This window comes from Oxyura jamaicensis, chromosome 12 (assembly GCF_011077185.1).
Source record: "Oxyura jamaicensis isolate SHBP4307 breed ruddy duck chromosome 12, BPBGC_Ojam_1.0, whole genome shotgun sequence".
NCBI classification, from domain to species: Eukaryota; Metazoa; Chordata; class Aves; order Anseriformes; family Anatidae; genus Oxyura; species Oxyura jamaicensis.
In genome coordinates this window covers 11,528,131-11,546,957 of record NC_048904.1, presented here as the reverse complement: position 1 = coordinate 11,546,957, position 18,827 = coordinate 11,528,131, and the positions used below count along the sequence as shown (strand labels likewise).

Here is an 18,827-nt window from a genome sequence, read left to right as displayed (position 1 = left end):
GGGCAGAAGTTGTTATTTTTTCTGCAAGAAGCAGTACTTACAGCTGAAGTGGAGTAATGCAAAATACCCACTCTTGGAGCACAGCAGTGCAGAAATCTTAAGATCTAAGCTATGTTTTAGCCTGGAATATTGTCCATGAAACACTTATTCTCTCTTTTTTTTTTTTTTTTTTTTTAACTTTTCTAATTTAAAATTTTTTTTTTTTTTATTTTTTTTTTTTTTTTTTTTTCTCCACTTTTCTAAGTACAGTTTCTGTGTGATTTGTGTGTGTAGTTTTTTTCTTCTTTTTCTTTATTTTTTTCCTGGTTTGAGATGCTTACCTGTAGGGAAATACAAGTTTATCTTAAAGTTGCAACATTTTGCTCAGAAGAGCAGGGTGATATTTGCTGTGAAAGGAGAGTTAGTTCTGCATGAAAATTAATGGTATTTTCAGAGGTTTGTCACGCACAAAAAAGTAGAAATTTAAAAAATTTTTAAAAAAGTTTGGGGTGTTTGTTTTACACGGAATTACTGGCCTGCCTAGGCTGGGCTGTAGGTCTTGCTAATTAATGAGAAAAAGGTGGCTTTGCTTTAAGCCTGGTTACTTTAGCCTCTAGCCACCTGAAGATAAGCATATATTTAAGTTCTTTGATGCTACATCTGTAGATAGGTTTATTATGTCTTTGCTTTGGCAACTCTGAACGGTAAAGCACAGCATGGCATCATTATGCATATACCTAAGTCTCATTGACTTAAGACATCTCTAATGGGCTTTCTGAGGCATGAATGGGCACATGTGCAGCACTACAGCCTTTATATAATGACTGTGAGCCGGTCCCTAAGACTTGTGAGTGCTCTGTGTAATTCTGAATGGTTTTACTGGCGATTTCTGGCTGTTTATAAGCTCTTCATTAGAGCTAGTGGTGGAGGAACAGTCGTCTGGGAAGGTCATTCTCAAGGTAAGGACTAAGTGTAAGGAATAAGAGTAAAGTGACATTTCTGTAAGGTGACCTGACTTCAATGACCTGTGTCTAAACAGAGGGCAGTAAAGTGATGTGTCTGAGACCACAGAGCAAAACAGAGGGAAAGTGGGAACAGGACCAAGAAGTCCCAAATCTCCTTTGCCCCAGACAGTGGCACAGACTGCATATCAATAGCAAACAGAAGGTTATAGAAGGCAAAGAGTGATAGGACGTGTAAGTGAGACATCAGATAAGCAAAGAAAGGTAAAGACGGGGCATGAGATAAAGTCGAGCTGTGCTGATAGTGTCTGCTTTTGGACAGGATGCCAAGGAGAGAGAAATGAGAGCTTGCTTGCTGGTACGTTGCTCCTGGGACTCGCCCAGGCAAAGCTCCCTAAAAAAGGTCCTGCTCCCCTGACCACATTACGTTTGCAACAGTCCCCTGCTCCCTGCCCTCCCTGGGGGTTGTTTCCACTTAAATCCTTGTGCCAGGAACCTTCTCCTTGTCTAAATGGCCACTATACATTTAATCCAAACAGCCAGGTGACTCCAGCACCAAGCCAGTGGCAATAAGCCAGTGTTAATTATTACCCTGTGCCCCTTGGGTTATGTAAGCCTGGATGTGCTGTACCATGGGCAATCGGCTTGGACCTGCCCTCCCCGTCTGGGAGAGATACCAAGGACCTGCCAAGGCACATAGCTGTTTGGAGCCAGCCGGGATTTTCCTCCTCCCCTTCTGACAGCACCTATGAAACCCGTTATTCACTCAGTTCAGTGATTGCCATGCTGTGTTTTCTTGTTATTCAGAGACATTGCTCTTAAAGAATGAGTTGCGCTAAGCTCCCGCTGACTTCAGTGCAAGCCAAGGACAGTGACTGCTATGGTTTACCCAGAGAAAAAAATTCCCAGTGCTTGGCTTCCCTCAGTCGTTTCTTCTGGGACATCTGTGCTTTTGTGGCTGTCAGCCTCTAATCCCACAGGTTTTAGTTTTATTGTAGCTTGCTGGGGAGGAGGGGGGTTAAGGGTGTGTGGTGTGTGAAAAATAGATATTGTAAAGAATCTTATGGCCTTAACATCTAGTGTGTGTTTGCATGCAGCTGCAGAGATAGGACTTAGTGACTCTGCTGGTCCAATGTTCCTATATTGTAAGGTTTGTAGCTACTCAGTGCTCAGCATTTCCCTGGGATAAGCTTCGATCTGCTCTGCCAGCTCTGCAGGTCTTCCTCCAGCTGGAGCTAGAGCACATCCTCCAGCTCTTGCTGCATTCCCTGCCCAAGTACCACTTTTCTAATGGTTTTGTAGTCAGGCTGACTCAAAGGCTATGCTAGTACTTGGTCTCCTACATTGCTACAACTTGGCCTTTGGAGACATTGCTGTGGAGAGCTTTCATCAGCTCACCTGTCCTGCCCTATGGAGCGTGTATACCTTGGCCAGCATCTTGCTGAGCCCCAGCTCTCTGTTCAAGCATCCCGCAGTGCAGAGCAACATCCAGCAGTGCTCTGGCCAGCAGGAGCAGAGGGCAGTGTTTGCATCTCTGCAGAGTCAAGTCATTAGGTAAAATGGGAGTGAAATGCAGGGGTGGCAAGTAACTGTTGGAGGAACCTGCTCTCATCTGGCTTGCACTAGTTGACGGTAACTTCCTCTGCTCATGTTGGAATTGTACCTGTCCTGAAAGGCAGAGAAAATCAAGGTGAATGTGGCCTACAATTTCTTGTAGGGGAGCGTAGAGGGGACTGAAAACAGAAAGTGAAGCATGTTACGGTGTAACAGACCCCATCTGGTCTTTTTCCAGCATGAATAGGTGACAGGCTCATTGCACGCAGGAAGGGCTGTGCGTCGTGTGTAGCAGGAGGGTGGGCTCAGCCAGCAGCCAGCGGCAGTCAGAGTGCAGAGCCCTGGGGCAACTGCAGCTCCGTGGCAGGGCTGGCACGGAGGGGAGTCCCTGGGCTGTGCCTTGGGCAGCTGGCAGGCATGGAGAGACAGGGCTGGGATCACACTGAGTCCCCTGGGGCCTTCCTGCTATAAGGATGCCGCTTTTCCTGACGCTATAGCTGATTCTTGGAGGGGCCTCGAGTGAGTCTTAGCACTTCCATAAGCAGAAATGTTATTTATCCATATGACGCGGATACCGGGAAACTCAGTAATTACAAAACACTCAGATCTTTAGTGGAAGCATCTATCCAGGAATTGTTTTGCATGTGACTGAGGGTGGAGTCCAGCAACCCACAGAAAGAAAGGTACAAAGAATCACTGTTCTGCATCTAAAAAAGCCTCTGGCACCTGCATCTCCTATTGACTCCAGCAGGCACCAGCTTGAGCCCTCCTAGTTATTCCAATGTTATGGTTGAAAATGCAGCGATGGGGCTGTGGGGCTGAAAAGAGTCCAGGCATTCAGTATGCTCGCCTTCCATAAGTGAAAGAGTGACGTGAATGTTCAGGTTTGGCTGTTGACTGCTGGCTTTTTCTGAGAAGACTGTAAGTGGCAGCCAGGTAGTCTCTCACTTTTTGTTTCTCTGGTGTGTGTTGTTTTTCCATGGACAGTATGTCCTGGACCTTAGAGAGCTGGCCTGGGCTTGATTCATTCAGCCCGGCTGTCCCTGGTGGCAGATAATGCATCAGGGAGGGCAAAGGGCTTGGAAATTTTATTATGTCAGAGAGGCTGGAAAAACACCCAGACTGTGCTGAGGGCAGCAGTGCGTCTGCATGCGGGCTGATGGACGGGAGCTGGGGTCTGACCGTGCAGTGCTGCAGTTCTACGGGGCTGAGGTGGGATGTGAACATCCTGGGGCAGGGCTGATGCAGGGACCCCCTTGCTGACAGTGAGATCTCTCTGCTTTAGCTGACGGGGGAACAGCCTCTGATGATGGAAAGGCAGATAGATGTCTGTCTCTTCTAGAAGTGGCAAGGGTTGCTGGGGTGGACCAGCTTTGGCTGTAAGAGATGAGGTGTAATCTGTCCTCTCCAGAAAAGCCAGTTAGTGATTTACAGCTGGTAAGTTGGTGAGCTCTTCCTCTCACTCCCTAGGAATTAATGGCACAACTGGAGGGTGTTCATTTACCTGCCACCTGGGACCTTTAGTCTCCTCACAGTGTATTCCAACAACTGATAAATAAACACACATTAGTAACACATTTCTCTTCAAGGGAGAGTGGGTTTTCTTTGACCACCAAAGCTCACAACAGCCCTTCCCAAGCACTGCCCAGCTGCCTGAGTGCTTGCCCCTTGCTCAGTATTGCTGGCAATGCCTTGCGGATAGTCCAAGCTTGTGCATGAGATCAGAAGAACCTCACATGAAAATTTAATGCGAATCAATCTGTGTCATGCCTCAGGAAATGATTAGCAAATTAGAATCAGTCCTGGTGATTTCATGAGAGTTACCTGATACCCTGCCACGGATCCCTGGTGGCTGGAGGACCATGAATCCAGGGAGAGCTTGAGCTACCTCCCTCGCTTTGCTCCAGCAGTCGCATGCTAATCTCCATGGAACAAATTAGCTGTGCTAAATTAATATCAATATTTGGCACTTCACTAGCATCTCTCAGCTGAAGAGCAGAATATGTTTCCCACTGGGGATTTAAGCCTTTCAAGCCCCCTGAAGAGTAGTTGTCACCTTCATTGCACAAAGGCAGAAAATTGATTTAAATGATTTGACTAGTATTTCTTGGGCAGCTTGTAGCAGAGCTGTACAGCAAACCTAAACACAACATTTCCTTCTCACAGGTCCAGACCTTCATCACATGATGTGATTTTGAAACAAGTAGACTGATGTGTAGATACAATTAATTGAAGCACACTGGGGAGAAGTGGGGATGCATTTTAGCCTTCTGGATAGGCCTAAGATCTGTACTGTAGAAGACCATCAGGTCAAGCACAAGGGGTGACAAATGTGTTAATTTTGCTGATGTAGCATGAGTGACATTGGAGCAGGTGTACTGTGGTCCCTGTGACTGCTGCAGAACCCTGGGGAACAGGAGGGGACAGCTTGGCTGTATCTGCTTGTGGATTTTTGAGTCCTTGCAATGGCCCTAGGTGGCCTCTGCAGATGGGTTCATATTCTTCTTCTGTGGGGGCCATGTTGGCTCCCACAGTAAGTGGCAAGAAATTCAGCTTGATTTCCTTTTATTGCCGACTTTGTCACTCCATAAAGCACTTCTACATTGTTTAAAACTTCACCCTTATGGTATGAAGCTGATTAGCACCCTTAGAGGATTCCTTGTGCTAAAATCCAACGTGGACCTTGCTGGATCTTCCTATTCATCTGCCTGCAACCTTTCCTTCCTTGACTTTGAAACTTTCTGCTTATCAGGAATCTCCTCAAACTCATTTGTTTTAAAGAAAATGACCAGTTGCTGATGCACTGTATGTGAGCTATCTATCTAGCTGTTATCTATTAACACAAACATTTTAGATTGTGTAAGAGAGCTCATTTTGAAAGTTGGTACAGAAGATCTAGTCCAATTTAATCTCTGCTGTTTATTCTGATCTTTTATTCAACTTCTGCAGCTAAATAATTTGTGTTGGAATTAATAAACTCTACTCTTTGTTGTGATAAGTGCTAATTATTGTTTTCAAGGCAGTTAATTGGATCAACAAATAACTAGTCACTAGCTAGAGAGATGTGCTGCTGAGAAACACGTTTTTGCCTGCCTTGTTCATAGTGACTACTTAAGTACGTGTAATCCACCCAGAAACCTCACAAGTAGGGTCTCTGTGAAACAGATGCAGTGTATTTGTAGAGGCAGGCAGTTTAATCAGGTGGGCAGGACAAAGAAAGAACAGTTAGGGCTGCCCAGAAAAAAGCATAATTTCACTAGGAAATTATTATTATTATTATTATTATTATTAAAATCACTAGGAAATGCCAAAATTGTTCACAAGAAGATATGAGGGAGCATGAGAGAGAGCTGAACTGCTAATGTGGTGGCAGGCAGTTACTGGGGATGTTGGCTGTCCTGGTTCAGGTCCCAGAGCTACTGGGTTGGTCCCTCAAATTGGTTATATTGAAATGGTGCTCCTTTCTTGTTTTCTTGCTACTGAGGCTTCCCTTGTGAACTGAACATGTCTTGATTTTACCAGAAAAGCTCTATTGACAAGCTAATGTAAAAGACAAAAGTATGCAAAACTTCATAGCCTGCGGAGGGTTTTACTTAAGTGAGGTGTTGTTTGGGGACTTACTGAGGTCATGTAGCTATGCAGGGAGAGCAAGGAGTGCAATCCAGTGAAAGCACTTCTCAACTTTTGTCCTTGAGGAGCCCTTATGAGTCACATCTGTGTCCACACTAACAGAGGAGCCCTGGGACCATGGGTCATGAAGGTTAGTACAGGCAGTGGATGACTCTCCATAACCCTTTTGTCTCTACTCCCTGAGCTTCCTCTCTCCTGCCTGGTCAAGGTCTTACACCAGTCAAAAACCTTTCCTGTCAAATAAGCTTCAGATTTGTCTTTTTTTTTTAATTTTTATTTTATTTTATTTTATATTATTTTTTTTTATTTATTTTATTTTCCAGATATATATTTTGTCAAATGGGAATTTTCAGGACAACTGGCTGGTTTTGTTCAAACCTCATCAGCTATCTTTGAATTTGACTTTTCCCTCACTTTTCAGCAACCCCAGAAATATGATTTTTCATTACAAGGCCCTCTTCATATTCCAGGGCAAATGCAATACTGAAGAGATGTGAAGACTCAGCTAAAGTTTTTAGGCCCTTTAATTGGAAGCAGCCACAACACAGTGATAGTTCTGACTAGTGTTGCAATGGGACAGCTACCATCATGAGGGAAAAGAGAAAATATTGCAGAGAAAAGATGTTCAGATCTTCTAGGTCATATTCGCAGTCGTTTCTAAACTGTACACTCCACCTTGCTTTGCTTTCTCTGGTCAGAGATATTGTTTAGGCAATACAGTGGCTTTAACTCCCCTACATTTTTGGACAGACACAGGGACACTGGTGGCCGCCTTGACAGAGGTGGAAACGTGATTTGCAGACCTGATGTCCTGCCTCATGTTTGATCTGCAAGCCTGTGGCTGCCAGCTTGATAAGTAGGACATGGATTTGGAGCCTGTCCCATTCAGGCTCCAAGTGCAGAGACCAAGACAAAAAAAAAGGGTCTCACTCAAGTGAAGTCTCGGCTCTGTCAATGAAGGCTAAATTCTTACTGAATTTGTCAGAGCCATGGCTTCACCCTGTTTGAACTTGAGCACCTCCCTGCTCACGGTTGATGACTTCAGGCTGGTCCCAGGTGGGAACTGGGATTCCCCCAAAGGGTCTGGGGCTAATTAGAGACCTCAGCTGAAGGCACCTCTAGGCCCCTGTAAGGGGAGGAGCTCAGGGGTTGGGTGGGGTGGTAATGGGGTGCTTGTGGCTGGCCTGGGGCAATTGTTTGGGTGCAGGCCCCTCCAAGACCCCTCAAGGAAGGAGACTGCAGGGAGGAGCATCTGGCCTGTGCAGAGATGTTTTCAGGAATGAGCCTTCAGCAGGTACTGTGCTGGGGAGGCTGTCACTGATGTAGTTGAACCCCTTGAGGTTATTTTTGAGGAAAAGAGGGTCCTTGCAGGGGTGAAAGAGGCTTGAGGGTCAAGACTGTTTTCTTGTGTTTGAGCCCATATGGTGATGATTCGTGCTTGTCTGGGAGGAAGCTGGGGTGCTCTGACCAAGGTGTCTGAGTTCAGGGCCTGGGCTGAGTTTGGCCTAGCCCATGGGGACATGAGGTCGGCCCCTGGCTCTGTTCAGGTGGCCAGAACTAGGCTGCACCACGAAGTGTGACTTAGGGATCATGCTCCTGTCTGGATGTGTGCTTGTTTCTCTTCTCCTGGCACAGAATTTAGGACTTCCTCCTGCTCCACTGTCATACTGTGAAAACAAACCTCTTCTCAACTCTTTATCTATCCCTCTCGGGATAGAGGAGGCTGTATGCTGAGCTTTAAAGGCAAGCATATAGGCTGTTTTTGGGGAAGTGAGGAGGAGCAAATGCAATTTAGCCTCTGAGTGAGAGAGTTTCCTAGTGCAGGGCACAGTCCAGATTTTTCCACGTGTGGGCCTGAGCCCAGACATCACCCTGACAACATGCGGGAACATAAATACAAACAAAAATAACTTCCAGATGAGGGATGTATGCAATGTCTTGTTTTACTGGCATTTATGCTTGCTGATTTGGCTGAAATCAACAATCAGCTCTGCTTATTGCAGCAGGCTAGCAGGAGGATGCTAGGAACAGCAAAAATGCCAGTTCAGCTGAGCCCACATCCCTGGGGGACACAAAGCCCATGACAGTCATCTCAGGGAGGCTCCACACAGTGGGCAGGGGGAGGCAGGGCCCAGGAACAGCCTTATCAGTGAAACCTTTTGGGAGACCCTCACCCATAATAGTTGAGGAACTCTTTGGGTCCCATCTCACGAGCCTCTTCTCATCTGACCACGTTCCTTCAGGTCCCCTCCTTGCAGGTCTGTGTAGGGCTGCACCCTCAGGAAGAGGGAGCAGTCCCCTGAGGACAGGAGGCTTTGCACTTTTTTTTTTCCACTTTGCAAGTGATATTAGTGGGTTTTAAGGTGTATCTCAAACTCCTTTTTAAAGTCAGTAAATAAAAATTTGAAGTCTTATGCTCACACGTGTACATACGTAACTCCTTTTCTATACATACGTTTGCTTAGAGCAGTATATTTTTGTACTACCAGGACACTTAGATGTGAGTCTGTACTGCAGCCCTTAGAAGAGATTCTGGTCTACCTAACCACTGAATTTCCTGCTCTTTTATCCCCAGCAGTTCAGGGCAACATCCTGGAAAACACCAATTTAAAGTCAGTGAGAGAAAAAAGGGCTAACTGATGCTGGGTGCCCTTGTGTGTACTTATCTTTTATTCTCTGGAAAAATTAGCCTGTGGCTGTAGCCTGGTTTTATTACAATAGCCAGTCCCTGATGTTGCTGCTTTAAGTCTAAGAGGTCTAAAAATAACTGAATAAATCACTCAAATGAGGCAGTAAGCAAATAGATTTGCCCACCTGTTTATTAATAAACACTTGCACCCGAAACTATATTTCTATATTAGAACATGGCTCTGCGTCTCCTGTGGGTATAAAAAGAAAAACACCTGGCAAAGAGCGAGGGCAGTAAGGCAAGTACAAAGTTTCCACGGTAAACATATTTGTGTTTGCTGAGCAAGTGTTGCCTTAGGAAGGCAGGAGAGGCAAGTAGTGAGCGCTCGCTTGCAGAGCCTCAGATTACCAAGCACGGGGAGAGCTGACTCCAACAGCTGCAGGTCTGCAGATTGCAGCTAGATTGAAACACAGGGAGTGTTTTTTGGGAGAAGGGACTCGCAGGCATCCTTCCCAGCCTCTTTCAACGCTGACCGTGTGCATGCAAAGTCCAAGTGCACTTCCTCCTTGGAGTTTGGTTTCAGAAAGCAGCCATGGGATAGTGCAGTAGTGAAGCTGAGCTTTTGGTGGGTTTGTTTGTTTATGTTCTGGGGTTTACCACTTGGAGGGTTCCTCCTCAGGATGGCTCAGCATGCGCTGTAATCCTCGCCCTTGTGGAAATATCTCTGCTGCCTTGCAGAGCAGTCCTTTCTCAGCATAGAGGTGACCTACAGTGAACCTTTTCTGGTTGGACCCATGCTCATTTACTGGCAGAGCTGTAACGTGGGGGGAAAGGACAAAGGAGACAGGGAGGAAGCTGAAGATGACTGTGCCTGGTGTAGGGTTTAGGGGGAGGGGTTGGGCTGCCCTGATGGCGAGTGTGGTATGCTTGCTGTAGGATAGAGGTAGCTGGGAGAAAAAAAAAAAAAAAAAACACAACTGGAGGTGACCATCCTGATGGCTCCTCTTGCCTTCTTATCACTGCCAACAATCTATGGTGTATGGCTTTCCCAGCCCCACTCGTGTTTCTACCCCCTTACAAGGTCAGCTGAAACTTGCTGAATGAGGGACAGAAGGATAGCAAAAAGAAAGCAAGGTAGTATCTGACTGGGATGTGTTAAGGTGTGTGGCCGATTTCAGGACTGTGTCTGGGTGTCTCTAGTCTTTATATGCAGTTTCCTAGCTCTGCAAGTGAGACCCAACAGCTCAAGCAAGGATGATACCTTCTTATAATTAAACAAATTGTTTTGCATTAGACTAAGACAAAGTTTCCCATCAACTACCTCCAGCTGTAATAGTGCAAAGGTGATGACAAGCTTTCATCAAAGCATGATCTGAGCGCATGACAGGCAACTGCACCTGGGCCTGGCTCCACTAATGTATTTATAGAGCTTTGGGTTCCCCTCTTCCACCAGCAATGGCAATAAAGATTGTTTTTGTGAAACTGTTGGTCAATATCATAATATTTCACAGCTTTATTTTACGTGGTGATTTTCCTGACTACAGTATGTTGTGTTAGTGGCTGCTATCTGCAATTGAGATCTGTTTGCAGTTCCCTCTTGGGAGAGGAGTCTCTCCAGGTCAGACAGAACTTTTTCTTTTGTTTGGGAGTAGGAAGTAGCATTTTTCCTTTTAATTTTCATTAAGAACTGTGTCCAACAGGAATAGGTGTAGTCAGAGACATGTGGGACCTGGTCTGGGCAGGTCAGAGCTGCAAGAAATTGCCAAAAGCAGTGGTCTACAGAAGTCCTCCTTCAGTATATGACTGCCAAAGATGTGTCGCTTTGATCCTGAAATAGGAGCTGACCAAGTGAGGTATCTCTGCAGCCTTCCTTGGGGTGTCCTTGCTCAGCTGGAGGGCAAGCATAAAGTAGCCTCAGCTAAGGGGTCCCTCCTGGCTGTTGACAGGTTTTCATTGATGAAAAGTTTCAGGTAGTGTTGAAAGCTGGGAAAGGAGTAACCTGCCAGACATTTGAAAAAGCACTGCGGGAGGCTAGACGTGTTTAAGCAATAGGAGGGAATGGGTCACTTAATTTTGCCACAGCAATCTCCTTCCACTTGGTTCTACTTGCTGGGCTCAAGACAAAGCGTAACTCATCCCAGAACAGTTGTCCAAAGGACAGACTCTAATGAGGTTAAAAATGAATTGCACTCATTCTCATTAGCTCTTAAAATAATGTGTAGTGCCATTAGTTTGTGGAAATCTTTAAGAACAACATCCTTAGACATGTTTCAAGTGATTGTCAGACCTAAAAGATCAGGGGAAGCAGCTCCCTGCCTGAGTATAGTGTTACGTGATTTCTGGTAGGAAGCAGCTGTTGGAGCCTGTGACACTGAGGATTTGGACATTATTTGGGATACGTATGAAAATTTCAATGGTCTCACGGCTGCACAGCTATTTCTGAAGTAGCTCCACAAGGCAACCGCTAATACAAAGTGAGCTGCATGTTTTTAAACAAATAAGAGGATTTAGGTTAAACATTAACTTTTGGTCATTTCAACTCTGATAGCTTTGGCCTTCAGGTTGATCATTTAATAAAGCTCCTTCCTGTTGCTACAGCAACTGCAACCCTGGAACACCTTGATGTTCAAGTCAGCAAAAAAAAAATAAAATAAAGCTTGTTCTGAAATTTGTTTAGGCTTCTATTGATAAGTGTCTGTGCTCAGAGTCAATTGTTCAGACAAACAAGGCTTGGAAGCGTACCACGGCGTTTATTGCAATCCTTGCACAACCCCATCCCAATCCATCGGCTCTTGCGCACAGTTGGGGGGGGGGGGGGGGGAGGAAAGTATATTTTTTTTGCCCTTCTGACATGCATTAAGCCATTCAGTGATGTTGTTTCAAGAAAGCAAACAGACTCGTTTGTTCTCCTTGCTGAGTTATCGTTGTACGCAATGTAATTCTGGCACAAGAACGTGCATGCCCTCTTCAATCTGCTGTGCACCAGAGAGTGAAGTGCGATGCAAACTGACTTTTAGAAGGACAGCTTTCATCTGCATCTCCTCCCAGCACGTGCTTGAATGCAGCACCATGCCAAATGTCACCTGCCTTCCCTTCTGTCCCTTTCAAATACAGCTTCTGGCCAGAAGGTCCTTTCTTCTTTGAGCCTTCCCAAATTTAAAGCATTTGAAACTTACCCTAGATGCTGATTCTGTTTTACAAACAAGTTTTGGGATAGCTTCTCAGCTGGTGTAAATCAATATTGCCTTGTTGGATTCACTGCAGCTGTGCCATTTAAAGCCAGATGAGGTTTTGGCAAGTTGGTTTTGCAGCAGTAGAAACTTTTCAGTTTGCTTGCCTTCTCTTAATTTTATTCTTAACGCTGTGTTTGAGTTCCTCTCTCTAATTTTCAAGGACAACTATTGTTTTGTATTGCTATGTCCGAGCAATTGTATCTCTATCTCTGACACATGCAGAGGTCCAGAGTTTAGAGGGGGAGCAGTATGCACTTTTCTTTCTAGGAAGAGTTCCCTCTCTGAGAGGTAGTGCTATTTTAATGAGATGTAGGGTTACAGATTTATAGCTGAGCGCTCATCAAAGCTGATGGCAAAGCTGTCTTTAGAGCACAGCCCTGAGGGCATCTTGTTTGAGCTGTATTTCACAATTTTTTAAAATGTAAAGCTTTATGGCTTGATTTACGGTACAACTGGCAGGATTTTATTTTTTTTCCTATCCTAAAGAACACTTCAAGCTTTCTAAAATAGTCCTGCTCCGTGGTGAGATGAACTGACAGCTCCTAAACTGGAGGGCAGAAGCAGCCCATTGAAACTAGCTAAAGCTCCAGAAATTTGGATTCTCCTGGGGAAGCTGGGGCATATTTCAATCAGCAGTCTGAACCCAGGCTGCCTTAATCAGTCTCCTGTGTTGGGGTGGACAGCCTGGCCAACAGTGCTTTGCTGCTTCATGCTTTTACTTCCTGCTCTGGTTCTGAGAAGTACACCCTGGACCTGAGATAACATTTTTCCTGAGCTGTCAATGTGAAAGCTATTCCCAGGAACTGTTTCAATTTCAGTGAGTTTGCATTTTCTGTCAAAATAACATTTTTGTCAAAAACATCCAGACTGTTTCTCATCCAAAGCCTGCTGAAGTCAATGAAAAACATTCCTCTTCAAGAGAATTTTAATTACTATTAAGTATATCAGAATAAAAGCATAATCACTTTAGGAATTTGCTCTCTTGACAGAGGTCCATATTGATCTTTGTTTTTTTCCTGCACTAATGAGAAGTAGGAATGGGGCTATCAGATAAGGATCTGGACTTCCACTTGGTCTGAAGAAATGGGGTATGAGACAGGTTCATGCCTGCCAGAAAGCCTGTGTTCCTTTCCATGCTGGAATAGTCAAGCAAGGATAGCCTGCTGCAAAGGACAGCCTTGATCACACAGTAATATTGTGGTCAGATGTGTGTTAATATAAATCCATGCTGAATTAAAAAAAAAAAAAAAAGGCAAAACAAAAACAGTTCATAAAACAGAAACATGGCCTTTTCCTCCTCCCTCAAAACTTTTGGCTGATAGAGCATCATAGATCTTAAACATGTCTGGAAGATGTTCAAGAGGCAACAGTTGCAACATCATCGCTTGAGGAAGAAAAGTACATAATTAAAAACAAACGACAATAAAAGAGAAATGAAATCACCTCTCCACCTAACTTCTTCCACAGGCATGCATGTGTGTACACACACGCGTGCACACACACATTCTCTCTCAAAATCTTGGTGAGCTATTAGCCTGGATGTTACTCAAGTCTTGGAGTGATCCAGTTCTCTTGGGAAGAAGAGGAAAGAAAAGCTGCCAACTTCATGCATCAAGTGGAACAATAATCCTGAGCTAAGAGAAAAGCTTCCAAGTCTTCAGATGGTGAATTATTTATCTGCTGACATAGAACAATACACACTTTGTAGTTGATGTATGAGATTTCCTATGTGCGTTGCATTAGAAAGCATGGGGGTGTGGAGTTGTATAATTATACTTTTTTTTTTTTTTTATAGGGGAAACACCCGCTCCCTCCACAGCTTTAAAATCTATAATTAGCCACAAGGGAACCCGAATGTCTCCACCAGCCCTTTCAGAGGTGTTTGGTTATGTACTAGGACCAAAGGATGCTGTTGGCAAAAGTTGTTGGAGTCAAAGCCCTGGGATTATCTGTCAGCTCCCAGGTTGACTCTGCTGGAGCATCCCAAAGGGCCCCAATCAGTGCACTGCAGTTGCTTTTTAATTTCTTCATTTTTTTTTTCTCCTTCTGCGTTATTTTTATTTCTCTGACTTTGAATCCGTCATAAGGATTTTGTCTTCAAGACTGCCTGTAAAATACCTCTTACCATTGTGCTGCTGGGAGGATAATGGAAACGTGGTTTGTGACTCAGCATGGAATGCCACCTTAGAAAGTGAGTGTTCATCCCTTCAGTTGGCTGAAGGCAACTGTTGTTGGGATTTCATTGCCTGAAGCCCTGAGTGGCAAGAACGTGGCTCATTTTACCTAGGAAACACCTGAACTATCGTGACTTAGTCAAAAACAAACAAACAAAAAAAGCCATATAAATAGCACCAGTTATCTCAGGGAAAAAGACTTTGTATCCTGTCACAAAGCTTTTGAGTCAGCTTTTAATTGCTTTAATCTTTATTGAAGGTAACATTCTTCTGTGGACCAGCTGCACTAGTGCCTGTGATCAGCAAACTGGTGCTGTGCTCCCTGGCATCCCTGAAGCAGGCAAGATGCTGCTGCAAGAACTGCTGGAAATAAACCCTGGTACTGCCCTCGTGCAAAAAAGCTCCCACCCTGCATATTTACTGTGGATAATGTAAGGCCAGGTTATGGGCCATAAAAATACTTAGGAGATGTTTAGCAATGTTAAACACAACCATCTCCTGGTGGAATAAGTGCACATAGCTGCTGAGCAATAGAGGTCCTCTGCCTGGCCGGTGACACCGCCTGCCCTCTGTGCTGCCTTTCTCAATGGAGAGGCCCAGGGCTGAAGAGAGCAGCTGGTCGTGGGGGTCAGGGTTGGGGCACATTGCATTGCCGTTGCCCGTTTGGGAGATCAATATGGGACTTCAGCCTCCGCCACTTCAGCACCTTTCACTGGCACTATCCTCGCTTGCGTTTAATGTGAAACAGGTCGGGTGTGTCCCAAGATCATAGGCAGTATGAGTGTGTTGCTCAGATTGCTCACATGAGTTGTTTCCTACCTGGATCCTTTGTCTCTGCTCCTGGAAACTGTCTTTTGATGTGTAGCCCTCAAAGTAGGAGAGCATGGAAACAAAACAGGCATGGACGAATGAAAAGATGAGGACGCAATAGCTCCATCTCAGGTCCTGCTGTAAAATAACTTCATGCATTGGTTTTCAGAGAGCTCGGTGACAAGTGTGAGGCATCTTTTAATTGAAATACTGTGGACAGGATGCCAAAAATAAACCGCTTTTGTATGCCCAAAGAAGCCACTGTAAACTTGTGAGGTGTCTTTCAGAACAGGACAAAGCTGCATGGAAGTGCAAGAAAACATGGCGTGGGGTTGTTTCCCCTCCCTGACCTAATGTGAAGACTGGTTCTCCTGGTGGTGAGGTGTCCAGGCTTTTAAACAAGATAGGAGCCCATTTCCAGTTACACTAATCAGGCCAAATGTCAACGAAGCTGATTTAAATCCATTCCCTCAAGCTCAGCTCCCTACCTGGGCTGTTGTTTTGCAAAGGAGCGTTGATTACGATTAGTGCTGATAATCACTTTTCTGATAGAGGTGTTATAAACCACGGTTTTATCTTGTGGTATCAGCACCAGCAAAGGGAGAAACCACAGCCATGAAACTTTACACCACTTGCTGCATTTGCTCAACCAGCTTGGTGCAATAAAAGAGCTCACACAAATCTCCTTTCAGAGCCTTTGCTTCCTTGTCTCAGGATCGCAAACACCTGCAAAACTCTCTGCAAATATCTAATCGCCACCTGTAATGTGACCGAACGGTGGCACCATTCCCAGCCTTCATCACCTTCACTGTCCTGGGCAGGGATTGCCAAAGTTGCTCTTTGCCTTCACTTTCTTTCAGCTTACGCAACTCTGCTGTTCAGCATGTTGCAGAACAGCCTGGTGACTGATGAAATAGCTTGCAGAGATGACAGGATGCAGTGTAGGTCTTCCCACAGCACTTTGAGTAGAGCCACGTGTTGCTGCAGGTTGGGGTCGGTCAGAAAGCTTCAGGCTTTTTGTCCCACGTATTCATGCTAAGCACAAGGCGATGATCTGATATTTGGAACAAGGAAAAACTCCTCAGACCTTGCAATGAATTTGGGTTTGTATCCAGAACTGATGTTCTTTCAAACCCTAGCATTTTCTGTCTTAAGACCTTTCGATTCTACAGGCTTGGGATCCTACCAGCGCAAAGGCATTTTGTGGTGTATATTCAGAATAGCAATCAATGTGCCAAGTGTACGTCAGGAGTGGAGTTAATGTAAGGTCATTTGGCCTGCTGGCACCACCGAAACCCTCTTCACTTAGTGACATTTCCACACAGGGGAAGTGGGCACAAAAGCAGCTGAACCTGACGTTACCTGTTGAGTTGGTCTTACCATCGCTTCGGGTCACTGTTTTACAAATACTTCATGAGAAGGTGCTTGCTGCAGGCTGCAGCATGATGGAAGATGATCATGCAGGAGCTTTGCCTTCATAAGTAAAAGAGAAAGAAGGAGTTTCTAGTTTGGTCCACATGCTGTTTTTAAACCTTTTTGGAGAGAGGCTGTTTTGCATTCATTTAAAATATGGTTAAACTGCAATGAAACACTTGAGTGCTTGCTGCAAGATATCTGCCTGTCTGCCAAAAAGCAGGGATGCAGGGGGAGGGATGCAGCATGGTGGCACGTCGGTGCTGATCCCCCTGCGCAGGAAGGGGCCACCACGCGGTGCTGCTCCCGGCAGACCTCACACCTCGCCGTGGAGCCATGTGGGTTGTGGTCCTGAGGGGATTTGTTGAGGATGCTGTGGCAATGCCAGATGTTGTCAAATCCAGACAACTTCGCTTCTCTGAACCCAGAGGAGAGCGCATGCCTTCCTAGGCTGAGGTCTGGTAGGAATCCTGTTCCCAACCAGCGTAAGAGCAAACAGATTTTGTGCCTCTGAGAGGCTGAGCTTTGGAAATGTCAACCTTTAATTCTCACTGGAGTGTGCTGACGGCAAGTCCGTTCCTCCTGAGCAAGGCACTGCCCTGGGACAGCTGACAGGGTTCACTGAACTGGAAACTTGAACCTCTGTAACTCTTTTTGGACCCTGTATCTGCTTAGCAAGTCTTTCATTTTAACCAGCGCGCTCATGTGGCACAGTTTTAATCCTTCACTGCTTTTGAAGAACAGTCACTTAAAGTGAAATCTTGGCCTCAGAGGAGTCAGTGGAAATTTTGTTGCTGACTTCGGGCACTGCTCTGCCTTTTGTGTCCCCGCAAGGGCGCTGAGCGAGCAGAGGGGTGAGTGCCCGTGTGTCTCGGGTCCCAAACGAAGCCAGGGGGCTGGGAGGAGGAAGTCAGGGCGTCCAGCTGTGCATTGAGCTGCCACTGCCGAGGGCCTCCTGCCAAGCCCTGGCTGAAGTGGGTAATATGTACTTTACATGCCCTATACACACGGTCTCTCCTTGCTCAGCGTCAAGGCCACGATGTACCGAGAGCTTCTGTGAGAAAGGAAAATACGCAGGTAAATAGGAGCAGCCCTCAGCTCCAAACACGTCTCGGTTGGTTGCTCCTGTTTTCTTGTCCAAGGAGTGGTTCAGCTAAGGGAAAGGTGATTTGAAGCATTACCAGGGCATGGAAAACACCTATTAAAAGTGGAATGCTTTGAAATACTGGAAATGGCTCCCTTGTGCAAGAGTGGCTGTTTGCCTTGGCCACTGACCTGTCCTTAGCAATCCTCTCCTCTCCTCACAAAACTGTCCAAGAGCTCCAGAGTGATCCCTGACCTGGAGGGAGCTGGAGCTGGGCAAATGTCCTCCTCCACACCAACCAAGGGGAGAACTGGGAGAAATAGGGAACAACAAGAGCACCTCTGAACCCTCTGCAAGTGTTTAGAGAGACCATGAACACAGAAGGAAGGGAGGGAAGGGAATAGGGTGCTTAATTTAAGTAATTCAAGTTTGAGTGTCAGGAGTAAAAGGCTTAAACTGAGCAATGGAAACCGTAGATTTAAACGTCAGGATATATTTCCTAACAGGGATTTCTGTCAAGCTGTTGGATAATCCCAAAGGAAAATGGTGGAAATCTCATCCGTAGATATTTCTCAAATTAGGTTTGGATGAAGGCAGCAGAGAATAGATTCTATCAAAAAACAGTTGAACTAGATAATCTAGGAGTATTTTCCCACCTCTAAAGTGTGATTTATGCTATAAACACTGCCAGACCCTGCAAACTAATCTGTTGTGTTAAAAGTGACTCAAACATGATTGCTTATATTTTTATACCCCTCATGATGTTAAGCATTTGGTTTGCCAGGAAGAGTTGGAGTGTCCAGGACACACTTTACTGTGAATGGGTTTCATGAACTATAATTACCAGGCAATAAATCCATACAAGTGGGAAACCTCTCAGGCTCTTGTGCTGGATAATAGGAATGGACAGGAACTGACTTTTCTGGGGGGTTATGTTTTTGTGTGAACTTGGAAGGAATTGAAACACAAATGCTACTTTTGAAGGGCCAGTTAGGGCAGAGGCCACAAAATTGTTCTTTACATTAACAGTAAAAAATGTATTTGCGCAGCTATTTCTTGGATGGAGGCTAGTGCAGCGACAGCTGGTTTTAGTTATGCAAACAGATGCAATAGCTGAGCAATTACAACTTGATCACGGGCCCATGAGAAGCGAGGGGATCTTTAGCAGTCCGTGCTTAAACTACTCGTGTTGGGCAGGATCAGACCCCCAGGTGAGAAATCCTGCACTCAGCACAGCAGATTGGGAAGTGGTTGAGAGTAAAACTTTTCCCATGGCAGGCTCCGTTCGTGCTCTGGCACATCGCGGTCTGATTTGGGGGTGGGTATGGGTCCTGGGGAACGCCCAGTTCGACTGTGGTT

The 18,827-nt window shown here is 45.4% G+C and overlaps 1 long non-coding RNA gene across 1 annotated transcript; it reads left to right on the top strand.

The window, feature by feature from the left end:
- Positions 1-7,316: 7,316 nt before the first annotated feature.
- On the top strand, positions 7,317-15,903 carry LOC118173518. Its single transcript, XR_004754261.1, has 2 exons — positions 7,317-7,419; positions 14,421-15,903. It is a non-coding gene; the product is annotated as an uncharacterized LOC118173518 (long non-coding RNA).
- Positions 15,904-18,827: the final 2,924 nt, after the last annotated feature.